Below are 14,771 nucleotides of genomic sequence, written 5' to 3' on the forward strand. Positions count from 1 at the left end.
AAGTGAGTCATTTTCGGCCACTGTAAACGCCATATTAGTTCATATTTTTGGCGTTTATTTCAAGTTTTCAAGAGAACTTTTTTTCATTTAAAAAAGCGCAGCTTAACAATAACAATCCCAAAATGCTTAATAATAGACTCTTTCGGTGGCTCGCAAGTGTGGTAAAAAAATGCATGCTGGCCTCTACTATTAACGACACATTGGCATCACTGTAGCAATTTGTCAAGTGTTATGTTTTGACAAATAGCAAATCAGAGAATATCTTTTATAGAATGGAAACTCCGCCCACCTCGATCAAAACTAAGAGAAATTGCTTAAGAAAATTCATTTTTTATAACATTTTTGTCACACGTATTAAATAAGTGTGATTAAACCACATTTATGCCACTTTTACGCTCTTTCATGCTCTTTCAGGGCTGCTGCATAACTTTTTTTCAACTACTTACTGTATAAGTTTTTATTGAAGCAGATATACATATAAATACTCATAAATGAATATAAGCATACATTACATATAATTTGAATATTGTTAAATTAAATAGAATTATTTACAATAACTTATAATCATGCAAAAAATTTTTGTGATTGTAATTGAGTATGTTACACAATTATTTATACACTTTTCTTAGCTATTTATATATTTTTGATGTGCGAAAATAGTTCAGAAGGGTTTCATATAATATGTTGAAAGCAATTAAAATCTATTTTAGCTTGAAATTGAAAAAAATATGTTTTGAAATTAAATTCAGTATAATATCATGGTTATGTTTTCCATTTAAAAAGTTTTTTGGAATAAATTGGGTATATTATACAATGAAATTTAAAGTTATATGACATTAATATATACAATTTATATACTATTACATGCAGCATAAAATTCACATATCTATGCAAATAAATTATATACAGAAAAATAGAAATAATTAATTTTTATAATAGCAATTCAGTGTTAAGCATATCAAAAGTGATATTATAATTTATTTTACTTATTTTCAGAAATAAATAACTGAGTATATAGCATTGTTCACTTCAAGAAATATAATATTCCAAAATTTATTTAATATATATTGGATTTCGTTAGAAATTGTAGAAAATAATTTCAAAATTAAATAAATTTTTAAACAATCGCAATAAATACTAATTTTATTGCTTGCACGGCCACTCTATTATGGTGAATGCATTTTTAAAATAGAGCATTGCCTAAGAAATTTTCATTCTTATTAATTCGTAAAACGAATTTTATAATCAGTACCGAATAAATAGTTGATGCGTGAGGGTGCGCACGCATGTCAACGAGCATGGTTCGATTTCTGCCTACAAAATTTCATTTTATGATTTCGTAAAACGAATTTTGTAGTCAGTACCGAATAGGTCGTTGATGCGCAAGGGAGTGTGCGCACATCGTTAATTTTTAATAAACATTTTGTGTTAACTAATTAAATATTATAATTTGTTTTTATTTTATGTATTATTAGTTTTGGGGAAATTTTCTTAATACTTATTCAAAAAGTTGTGTTGTAAATTAATTACTTCATACTTTTTTGATGTTTTTAAAAAATTTATGTTTTTAAAAACATTTCAACATTCTTTTACTGCAAATAAATTCAAACAACATGAAATTAAATATTATAGTATTATTTTTTAGAGACACATCTAACACACACATTCGTTATCTGTTATGCATTTAATAAATATACACTTAACTCATTTATTTATATATAAATTTAATTTTTATTAAAAAATACACTTGATACAATTCATACAATACTCAAACGGTTATAGTTAGACAAATAAGTAAATATAGAATAAACATGTTTATAATAAACTTAATATTAAAAATGTAGCATCTTAAAATACTTAAATACAGTAGTTGTAAAACATATAAAAAAACAATAGTGATGGTATTTTTTATTATTATTTGCACAGTACTGAATATTAATAGACCAATACGAAAACTTGCCAAAGAAATAATTCATATTTCAAATATTTCACAGATTATAGTATAACAAATAATAACAATTGCATTCCTTCATCATCGGTTGCTGGAAATTTGTGTAACGTCTTGTAAGTGGCACAGCCTCTAACACAATGTCTCACCATCAACAAAACATTAATTTATTAATTATATGCACTAGTATTTTTAAAACATAATTATTATTATTTACTTACTTTATTATTTCAAAAAAATTTATAATTAAATCACTTTGATCATTTTTTGCTTTATACTTTTTCTAATATTGGGCGCAAATTAGTTTTACTACTTTTTTACAATCAATTGCCCGGTAATTTTTTTTTAAATATAGCGCAGTGCATTCAAATTTTTTGTCAAGAAATCAGAACAGAGAACCAAAATTATGCTCTCTGTTGCACTCATTGCCCATAAAATTTTTCTTAAGAGTAACTTAAGGTTCTTATTCGGAGCAAGTTAAGGTCCGTATTCGGAGCGAATAAGGACCTAAACTTGCTCAATTTGGAAATAATCGTACGTTTTGAGATGGTATTAGTGCAATTTCTGAGAGTGTGTTTGTTATTTTCTGTTGTGCTCATTTAAGTTTCCGTTCTATATAAAATCTTCTTTGTAGCAAATCATGCATATGAGCACACAATGCAAGCAAATTACATTTTGCATAAAAATAAATAATTAGTATAATTAAAAGGAATAGTAAAATGTTAATAATTTCAAAATAAAACAATTTTTTCTTTTTTTCCCAATTTTCAAATATATGAAATATTTGAATTTTGTTTGGATTTTTGTTTACATATGATTTTTGATGTATAATTGCAATATTCGTTGGAATTTCCAATGCAGGTTCATAATAGTTCGCTTATTGCGTTGGTAACACCTTTTTCTTTATTAGCCAAAAACTGTGACCAGTAAACAACTACTGGTTTAGATAGAGAAAATAGTGTTATTGTTTTTTATACATTTCGGCCAGTATAGGTTAGCAACTTGCTGTTTTTTGGTATAAATAAATTAAACAATAAATAATTTAAATAAATTAAAATTAAATATTACCATATTTAGATATAACATCTGAAACAGTAATGCAGACTAGTTATAAAGTCTCTAATCAGCTAAGAAACCATATGAGTTTGTTATGTGGTCTATTGTGGTCAATTTCAAAAAAAATTCCTAAATCTCTAAAAGTTGTTTGCAAGAAATAAACAAACAAAAACAGTCAATTCAATTAAAATATAGAAAGTGATCTCAAGCCAAATATATAGCAGAATACAAAAGTACAGCAAGACATTCTCAATGTCCAACTGATGTAGACATAAATGGATATATATATGTAAACATATGGTCATTGCATATAATATTTCTTTCTGCATTGTTGTAAAGTAATGCTAATATTTATGTTGACATTGTTACGTGTAATTAAGTTACTTAGATGTCTTTCGAAAAAGCAGTACTGATAAACTGCTACGAACCAACACAAAAGAATATGATGCTAAATGATATACAAAAGCAAATTCCAAACTAAAACAAACATAAATTTTTTTAAGGAAAAATGTTTTAATATTGAAATTTGAAATTCTGAGATGCAATAATTGCAATGAAATGTATTGGCAACGCTATTTGAAATGTCAAATAAAGATGAACTCTATGCTTTCTGTCAAGAAGGTACAAACCAAAAAGAATTGTGTGCAAAAACAAAAAAACGGTAACAAATCAAAAACAAAACTACTGCATTACACTACGTTGGCTGAGGACAATTACTGTTGCTCTTCTGCTGCGCTGTGTTGTTTTGGTTTCGTTTGTAGTGATTTTATTTCTCTGATTTAAGAAGTGGGTTTTTCTAAATAATAAGTTATATATGAATAATTATTTTATGCTTTTTGTTCAAAAAATTAAACATGAATTCAAATTGAATTCACTACCAAAAAGTTCAAATATTGTTTTCTGAGTAATTTTTCTTATTAAAATGCACAAAAACTTAAGAAATACGCGCGTTCAAGTTTGCATCTTCCACCAAGAAAGTAAATTCGGTAAACTTGGTTCTTAAATTTCAAATTTCGAATTTAAAATATAAATAAAGATATTGATTGATTTCAACTAAAAGTGCTCTCATTTAAAACAATATAAAGTGTATTGTTTATTCTATATATAATAAAATTAAATAAAATCTAAAAATTATATAAAGCGCCAAATTAAAATGTAAGTATTGCTTTTCTTATAGCATTTGAATATGTACACATAGCCAATAAAGTCTGCGTACACCTTACGAATTTTGATATGTGATAAAGAAACAACATAAATAAATATTTTAAATTAAAATTTTTACATATATTTGTTTTTTGAAATCTTAAGTTAAAATAGCAAAAGACAAAAATTGTATTCGTTTGTTCATTCGTGAGATAACGGGATAAAAATGTTCCTGCATGTAAATATAGGCTCCATAAAGTTTGCGTACAGTTCGTTTGTTTAGATAATACCGTTAATTTTTGAGCAGTTTGTTCTTATTTTTGCTCATTTGATATTATTTAGCATTTGAATTAAACATTTAGCGAATTCAGTGATCAATTAATTTTTAAGTAGTAATTATTTTAAAGTATGGAATCAAGGGGAAGAGAAATCAGTGTGCACGAAAGAAAAATAATTATTTAACTATGGAAAGATGGAAAAGTTTCCGAAAATTGGTGAAACTATTGAAAGAACGCATTCATCAGTCCAGCGCATATTGTACAACTTCAACAAAATCGGAATTTTAACATATAAACCGCGTCCTGGGCGTCCAAAAGTTTTATCAGTCCGAAAAGCGAAAAATAGTCCATATGATAAATATCAACCCTCGTATTTCAATCATTTAAAAAAGTATTTGTGCGGAGACTGCTACAAAAGTATTACGTAAAGCTAGATATCATGGTAGAGTCTCGCGAAAGGACCGTATATTTACCTTGTAAACAAAGAAATACACAAATAAATTATGGAATTATGGTAAGGGGGTGCATGCATGGTGGCTAATGATGTAGGCCAGTTGGAATTTATAGAATCGACAATGAATAAATGGAAATTGGAAACAAAGTGCAGATAATTTGAACGAACAAACGAATTCAATTTTTGTCTTTTGCTATTTTAACTTAAGATTTCAAAGAACAAATATATGCAAAAATTTTAATTTAAAATATTTATTTATTATTTATTTATTCTTTATCACATATCAAAATTCGTTAGGTGTACGCAGACTTTATTGGCTATGTGTGTATATATATATGTACGTATATAGCGTTAATTTGCAGTACATTAACGTTAAAACGTGATGTATTTCAAGTAAATTAATTAACATATATGTATTATAATTTATTTCAAATGTCGTACCCGTTGTAAACCCAATATCCTGTATTTTATTAATTAATTTCATTTCATTTGCTCCGTTGCGTTGTCTTCCTCTTGCCGCTCTCCTAAGTTTCAAGTGCTTCAAATATTTTTTATTTGGTTGTAAAAACCTTGCCCAATCGTCGTTATATCTATTTTCAACGCTAGCCAACGTTGCTTCTTTTTGCTTTTTTTTCTTGCTAGGAGTTTAATGCGCTTGGATTTGGATTTCTTATGGATATTTTCTCGGTCAGCGTCGCTGCGTTTGCTTTATTGTTTATTTCCTTACAGCTGCTTGACTGCGTTGCTAATGTCTGACTGCCGAAGCTCCTTTTTCTTTTAGCTGCGCTTCTGTGTGAGATTCGTTCGCTTTGCAATGTAAACGCAAACTTGTGTTAATGACATCGTCTCCGAACTGTTAGAGTTTTATTTAGTTTTTGTTTTTTAACGTTTTTGTTGTTGTTTATGGTTTGGTGAATTTTGGTGAGCTACAGTGAAATATGCCAATCACACTTGAACTAAATTATTAAACTAATACTAAAAACAAATTATTAAATTATTATTATTAATTTATTATTATTTATGAATTATTATTAATTCATTATATTAATAATTATTAAATTATTAAACTAATACTAAAAATAATAACGAAGAATGAAAAGTATAGAAAGTGATTAGTGTTATTATTAAGAAGAAGATTCATTGCTCGAAACATGGATGCTAATGTTTTCATAATGTATAACATGCATTCGATATTACATTGAATAAAACATTGAATACATTGAATCAACTAAAAAAATGATTAGAATTTGATAAGTTTATATGAGGTTAAAGTGTCCTATTTATTTGAAATTCATAAAGTTTTTTTATTCGCTTCATCATAATGTCAAAGTAATATACCACCAAATTTTATTATGTTCTTCATTCGAGAGGTAATTTATATTAAATCAGTTGATAAGTTTAAATATAAAACAGATAGATACCATCTTAATAATATTTTGAAATCGAAACTGTTTATATACAGGCCAGATATGTTCAGTTTAAAATCAATTCTAAAACTAATTCACCAAAGCTAGCAACGTATTGATGGATTTGTCTTAGCAAAAACAAATGAAAAATTTGCAACAAAAATGATGTTGTTTTGCGTATTATACGAGCTTACTTGTTTGTTTATTCTTATTGGTAGCTATCAGAAGAAAAGTGGAATTTTGTATGAGAATATTTTCAATGTTTGGTTTCGTTATATTAGTAAATTTTATTGGGTATTTTTTTGAACTCTAATATCTGGAATCTACCAAGTGGATAAATTACAAAAATTTCTTGATGTGTCTGTTTTATAATTTCATGTTTTGTGTTTGATAAACAAAAGTGTGTCACGACAACCGCAATATGTTCGATTAATACATATTTAATCAAGAGTCATTATCAAAAATCATTCACGTATACATATACATTTGTTTTTCCATGGGTTTTGTGTATTATATATATATAATAATAAAATTAAATTATTTTAATTATATAAGTTACCATATAATTTAACAATTAGAACAACTAGAAGTTTGTTTAATTTAACAGACTTAACAATACTGTGCAATAATTTTTTATTTTGATGCAGAATGTAATTTGCTTGCACTATGTGTACATATGCAAGATTTAATACTTGACAGTTTACAATAGTGATGCCAATGTCTCGCTTAGCGAGTATAAGCTAGCATGCGTTTTTTGTCACACTTGTGTGTCACCGAAAACGCCTAATATTAATCAATTAGTAGTTGGATTGTATTTTTTTTATACATACATACATACAAAACAATTATATATATATATATATATATATATATTGATAATACATTGTGACCGAAAAGTTTTCGGAAATTCTCATTTAAAATTCGCGCGCTGTATATTTTTCGATATTTTAAGTTTATGTAGTTTGGCAGCACTGTCCTTAATTACTATGCCAAAAATGAGCGCGATCTGTCAGACAGTTCGTTTACGGCAGCTGTTGAAACCAGTTCACCTCAGTAGTGCGTTGCGAAAAAAACAATGGAAAAAAATATTGAACAAAGAGTTTGCATCAAATTTTGTTTTTCGAACGAAATTTCGTGTGCAGAATCGTTGCGAATGCTACAAAAGGCTTATGGGGAATCAGTTTTATCGAAAACTCAAGTTTATGAGTGGTACAAAGCCTTTCAGGACTGTCGTACGACCGTCGAAGACATGCCGCGTTCTGGACGACCTTCGACCTCTACCACCGACGAAAACATTGAAAAGGCAAAGGAAATCGTGTTCAAAAATCCTCATGTGAGTGTTAGAGAGATAGCACGAGAGCTAGGCATCGGTCGTGAGATGGCTCGTTTGATTTTGGTGGACAATTTGTGTATGCGACGTGTCAACGCCCGGCTTGTTCCGATTCACCTCAATTTGTTCAACATTATCAACGATTTTAAGGCCAAACATTCAATAAATACCATCGAACAGCCACCGTATTCACCTGATCTTGCACCGTGTGACTTTTTCCTGTTTCCCAACCTCAAATTACCACTCAGAGGAACGCGTTTTGAATCCATAGAAGACGTAAAACAGAATTCGCAGAGGGAACTCAAAGCCATACCGGAAAGCGCCTATAAAAAATGTTTTGATGATTGGAAGAAACGTTGGCATTTGTGTATCGCTTCTAATGGAGCATATTTTGAAGGAGATAAAATAAATATTGATGAAGATTAAGAATTTTGCGTTTTATTTAAAATTTCCCGAAAACTTTTCGGTCACAATGTAAGTAATAATCCATTTAGTTACAATGGTTAAAATAGCTAATTGAGTACAAATTATTATTTCAAAGTATGTGAAGTATGTTGTTATTTTTGTTGTCGCGTGATAGGTAGTTCTGTATAGTTTCTGAGAAGTCCTGTTTGGCTTTTGTCTTCATTTCAAACCGTTAAATTTTGATGTGAATTAAAAATGATGCTTGGTCGTCCATGACTAATATCTTCAGCAGCTAAAGTCGGTCTGTTTTGATTATAGTGAGCTAGGTCTGATGTCATCTAGAAGCATTTAATATCGGTCTACTGTGTAGTATAATCGCTAAGTATCGCACAAAACCCTTTTCGAAATTGCTTTGCTATGCTTTTCGAATGGATTTGTGTGCAAACCGAAAACTGTTTCCAATTGCATCTCATGCAGTTTTGCTCTGCTGTTTAGTTAACATTTGTTTAATGTTTGCCTTTAGTGGACTCAGCTTTGTTTGTATCCTGCGAATGGAGGGGAAGTTTAAAATTATTGATTTTGTGAAAACAAGAAAAAACTGATATATTTATACGAGTACTTTGTGCTTTGCCTTTTACTTATTCATTTCGAAATGGTTTTCAAGCAAAAAATGACCTTCAATAGAACAAACGAAGGCAGGTCCTTTAACGGGTACCAATGTGCGTAGCTGATGATTGCAACCTTGGAGCAATATTTGCTATTGACCCACTTTTCTGTTGCAATCAGTGAAATTTAATACAAATGCACTCTTTTTTGCTAAACATATTCGAAATGAAATTCTTAGCAAACATTTCAAATAATTTGTGGTTTAGTAGACATATTTCAGCCTAGTGATATTATTGTCCTTCATATGGATTATAAGTGTTATATGTGCCGTCGTTAATGCAAATTAATGCAATTCCTGAAATCTGTTTTATTCAGACATTAAAATAGTCAATATTTGTCAGGATATAAATTAAAAGTTGAGATATATTGCGCGTTGACGTCAATAATACTCCTCTCCCACCTCACTTCTCCCTGAGACCACCCAGTCCACAATAAAAACTAGGCTTTCTAATTCACTTTTTGTTTGTTATGTGTTTTTGAGCGGTGGAACTGAAATTTTATGGTGTAGGGAATTATACAAATTCCCTACACCAAAATCTTTTTTATTATATTGTAGTAATAGTTTAAAGTTTTACTGTCAATTATATTTTTATTTTTATAATCAGTTTTTATGCATTTCACTTTTCAGCTGTGCTCTGTACTTAGCAGAGGGCAAGATGCAGATGCACTTACATATGTACATATATTCTTTGCAGCACAGGTTGTCCGTCTTTTGCCAACAAGAAATAATTTCATAGAAATTATCAGAAAAATTCACAAGAAATTATCATATACTCAGTCAGATATGGATCCGTGCGACTTTTTCCTGTTCCCGAAACTCAAATTGCCCCTTCGTGGTAAGCGTTTTAAGTCGATTGAATCGGTAAAAGAGAATTCGCCGAAGGAACTAAAAGCCATACCTTCACGGAAGACACTAACAAGCCCCATATAAACATAAGGTGTCAGGTGTTATCATGTGCTGGTGCTTTTTTACAGTCTCTAATGTATTATGAATTTCTCAAATAATCTCATTACACCTTATTTTCGTAACATTGAATCGAGGTTAAGTGGAAAATTGATTACACCCTGATACACAGTATTTCTTTGCTTGATGATTAACACATTTTTTTGTTTGGATATTATTTACTATTCGAATTTAATTAACTAAATTTAATTTCTCTTCAGATCAAAATGAAAGAACGTCCAAAAGAACTAACTGAATGGGAAGACAATATCCATTTCGATTCTGATGATCCAGATTTCATTGGTGTTACTGTCATCGAAACTAACGCAGATGGAGAAATTTCAAAGTTCAACAATAGTCATTTAAATCCAATTCTTTCTATTGGTAAGTGCAATATTTCTTTATTTTATTAACATTAAAGTCGTATATAGGAATAGGAATAAACGGGGTGCCAGCTCTTTTGTGCTGCAACAGACCTTAACTGAACAGAAGACATTCCGCCTTTCGAACGAAAGCCAGAATGTCAGACATTGAGGACCTCTTAATGCCAAAAGAGGAGAGTAGTTCTCGACACAGTGACCCAGATCAACCCCGGTCAAGGGTGGGCAGTCACAGAGAATGAAAGTCTCGTCTGCTTTTAAGCAGAGTCGACAATCTATCTCTTCGGACAGACCCATTTTGTTAAGGTGAAAACGCAGTCTATGGTGACATGTTAAATATCCCGCCATCAACTTGAACTCTGTTCTACTAAAGAAGGATACCTTATCATAACTGTAGGGAGAAACAAGCTCTTTAGCCTGAAGGTTACGTGAAATGTCGCGCCATTAGCGACTTTTCTCGACTAAAAACCATTTATCAATCAGAGAACTTGATCCACAATATAGCTCCGGTTCATAAATTTGAGTATCAGATCCTAACCTCGCTAGACTATTGGCAGACTCATTACCATTCATTTCTCTGTGACCAGGCACCCAGTAAAGCATCACTTTGGTTTTGCTTGCCAGCTGCTGCAGCGTGTCATAGCAGTCGTGTATAAGTCGCCACAATATTTTTTATTCAAAATTTGCATAATCTGGCAGCACTTGGAGTTCATCTCGTTTTTATGATTTATATTATTATTAATGAATATTGTTGTCAATTTAAGCAAAAGCGCGTATGTCGAATGCAATACAAATTATCGACCTGACCATTTTCAAACAATAAGAAATGTGTTCGCGTGCTTCGCTGCATACTTAAATATTTATTAAAAAATTGAAAATTAAAAAAAAACATAATAATAAAAACTTTTTGCAATTTTTAACGAAACAATTACATTTTTTATAATTATCCAGAAAACAGAAAAATGCTTCTTTCCATATAAATAATAAGTGCGGACAGTGCAACTGGCAACTGGCAACTGGCAAATCCAGCGAGCCCTACAAATATCTTATTATTCCGTCCGTTTTAGTTTTAAATAACTTTTTCATTTTTCAAAATTATATTTTAAATTAATTAAATATTTTTTTGCTTATTGTCTTTTTGAGCTTCCAAATAAGTAAATCGAAATGGCAATGCAAAATTTCTTTCTTTTCTTTCTTACAGTATTCAATTCTTTCTGATTTTAAATTTCTATTTCCCCTTAATCAGCATTTCAGAAAAGGGTCACATAAAAGCCTCGATTCGAGCGCATGTATTCATCGTAATTTCCGATCGATGATGGTGTCAACTGATTTTAATTGAATTGCTTCGGTTTTTGAATTTCAAAAATCTGGTTTTTTTTCTAGATTTTCCTAACAGGAACTCAAGCCTCGTGGATGGAGAGTAATAATTAGATGGAGAGTTAGTTATCATATTTCACAGGGATAGAAAGAGAAAAGTTTGGGAAGAATGTGGGCATGTCAAAAGCAAATTTAACCCCAAACTAAATTAACTGTTGAGATGGAAAGATGTCTCGTCATTCGAAATTACATTGCATTACATATCAGGAGAAGATTTGGTTTATAATATGTCTTCCCAAAAGAGGCGCAATAAAACATATATAGATATGTAGCTTGTGTATAATATGTATACATACATACATCTGAAATCTGATGTAATGATTCATATACAAATTAAATTTTTAAAGTATTAAATCATATGATACCAAAACACCGTTTTTATAAAGGAATTATTAGGAATTCTCCTGATGAAGGCAAAGGCGAATTTGTCGACACTTGACGGCTAAAAAAATTTAAAACAAAATTATGTTACATCGTTTTTATTATATTTGGAAACAAAAATGAATTAAAACGATTAACTTTATACCTTTTTCCGTATCTTTGATATTAGAATTTCAAAATTATATTGCATAAATTACAGTCAAGCTTCCATAACTCGAACTTCTATAACTCGAATTTTCTAAAAATAGTGCACCAAGGTTTTAGAGAGTAAATTACACACAATTCTGCTTCCATAACTCGTATTTTTCTATAATTCGAACAAAAATTTTGTTCCGTGCCGATAGGAATATGAGAAAGTGCATTCTATAAGTCGAATTTCTCTTATAAGTATGAATTCATTTTGGTATTTGGGGAAGTCCCTTTTTCCAAAACAAGCGTTTAATTTTTTCTTTCTTATGTTGCTTCTGGTATTTGTGCAAATGCATAGAATTGACATTTTTCCGCCGAGTATGACATCTAAATTGCAACCGCTTGGTCAGGGAGTAATTCAAATTTTAAAGTGTAACTATCGTAAATCACAACAGAATCGTGAAGGACGCACTAAAGCGTATAGAAGCATACAAAAAGCAGGATATGACACTTATGGATTGCATAAATCATGTAGCAGAAGCTTGAGATATTGATGTAAGTAGTGAAACGATAGCGCACTGCTTAAAAAAAGCTGGATTTGGCCAATTTTTTACATGGGACGAATAGGACGCCATTCCTTTAGTTTTCTTGAATATCATTGATGAAGACCATGAATTGATTTAAAAATAAAGTAAAAGTAAAGCAGATAAAATGACTTCCAATGCTACTCCTAACGATTATATTAAGCTTGACAATGAAATGTGTACATCAAGCTTTCCTACAGATGACGATATTATTGAGCACTATAGCTCTAAATTACTGGATCCAATTCTAAACGTAACGGAAAGTGATGATGAAGGTTCGGTGGATGCAATTGTTGTTCAGCCTTCCAAGAATGAAGTAGAAGACTCATTCAAAATTCTGAATTTAATTTGGAAACGAATGATACTACAACTGATGATCACTATAAGAGTATGAATAAAGTGGAATCTCTTTTTACTGAAAATAAAAAATTAAAGTACCAAACCCTAATTTCTGAATATTTTACTTCACTATAACTTCTGTACTTTATTTGATTGCAAATAAATAAATATCTTAAAATGTGATTCTAGTTTCTTTCAAAAATAAAAAAAAAATAAAAAATTCTCTAACTCGAAGTCTCCATAAATCGAAACTCGAAGTCTCCATAACTTATGAAAGTTATGGAAGTATGACTGTATTTATAAATTGGGAGTGCCTGAGGCCAGGTAAAATGAATGCCAAACTCATTGGTGAATGCCACTATTTTGATAATTGCTTTGTTGAATATGTTGTGGAGTGAAAGAGTAGCGTGTTGATATGCTTAAGTCTGAACAGTGAAACGGTAGATGTTCCGGTTGTTTTTTTGAGCGAATATGATCTACAGGAGTAACGATAGAACAAATCCAAGCTGCCTTCATCTTGTGGACATTTCCCTCTTGTTACTATTGAACAAACATAAAGTTCTAAAATCAGCTATCATGTCATGTTTTATGTGTAGGTCATTTTGCTATTAACCTGACCACGATATGTGGTAATTGATATTTTCTATTTAAATTACAAATCCTGAAATTTGTACAAAATAAAGAACAATAATTTTGATAGCTGCCAGCATGGATATATGTGAGAAGATAGTCCTCTTTCAGTGTACTAAGTCAGCGATGTCATTTCATAAATCTGGTTAGAGACTGTGGTAATGAGTAAAATCAAAATTTTAATAATGAAATTTCATCCTAAAATTATGCTTCACATAAAATAGTATTTGAATGCTTTTTTACATACGCTTTGGGTTGGGCAAAAAGTATTTGGCGTGTTGGAGTTTGCTCGACTTTTAAATGCAATTACTTTGAAACCGATAAGTGGATAAATTAATTGATAAAATTATAAATTAATAAATATTTTATTGTATTAAATATAAATATAAAGCTGGTCGCAAACATGGCATTTTATTTTTAACCAGAGCAAAATAAAACGCTTGGTTGGTGTTGTGAACTCACGAATAAAATGTTTGAATCGATTGGTGCAGGAGGTAAAGAGTTATTATATTTTTTACTTAATAAGTATTGTTGTTACAGATGTCATCTTGAGTTTTTGTAAATTTTAAGTATCCACTTAAGTATGCAACTAGAATCAGTTGTTAAAGGTGGGGGAGGAACACAAGTGTAGAGGGACAGATGCATAGAGAAAGAATATCAGGTTTAGGCTGGATGCAAAACAATTGCATTACCTGAATAGAGAGATATTATAATTGATTTTGTTTAAATTTATTTTCTTCAAGAAGTATGAATAATAGGTGCAGTGCAAAAAAATTATATTAATTAAAAGCAAATTTAATTATGATTTTTAATTTTTGTTTAAAAATGGACTACATATGAAGCATGCATTATATGATGGATGCATATTGTTTAATATTATAGCTACAAACTTAAAAAAGAGTTTACACAACTTTTTGCTGCTGCGTTTTTTCCTAGATGGTTTTTAAAAGAACTATTATGTTCGGTCTTTGATATCAGCTAATTTTCTACTTAACCCAAAGGTAAATTCTAGAACTCTGATTTTAATTAGTATTTCAGTTTAGATTACGTGAAAGTTAACTTATTTTGCTTTTTCTATGTAATTTGATCTGTTTTCAAGTACCTATGCTAATCACCTATAGTGCTCTATTCGGCGGTCATGAAATCCGTACATTTTGTACACGTTTTGGCTGACATTCGCTGCTCACTTGTTTAGTTGATAATGATCCACAAACATTTAACAAAATCAGGTAGAAATTTTTGCTCATATTGGCATAGCGCCGGTATTTCTGCTTATCACGAACTCATACGCGTTATCAGTTGAACAGGGTAAACAAAATTGG

This window comes from Teleopsis dalmanni, chromosome X (assembly GCF_002237135.1).
Source record: "Teleopsis dalmanni isolate 2A chromosome X, ASM223713v2, whole genome shotgun sequence".
In the NCBI taxonomy this organism is placed as follows: Eukaryota; Metazoa; Arthropoda; class Insecta; order Diptera; family Diopsidae; genus Teleopsis; species Teleopsis dalmanni.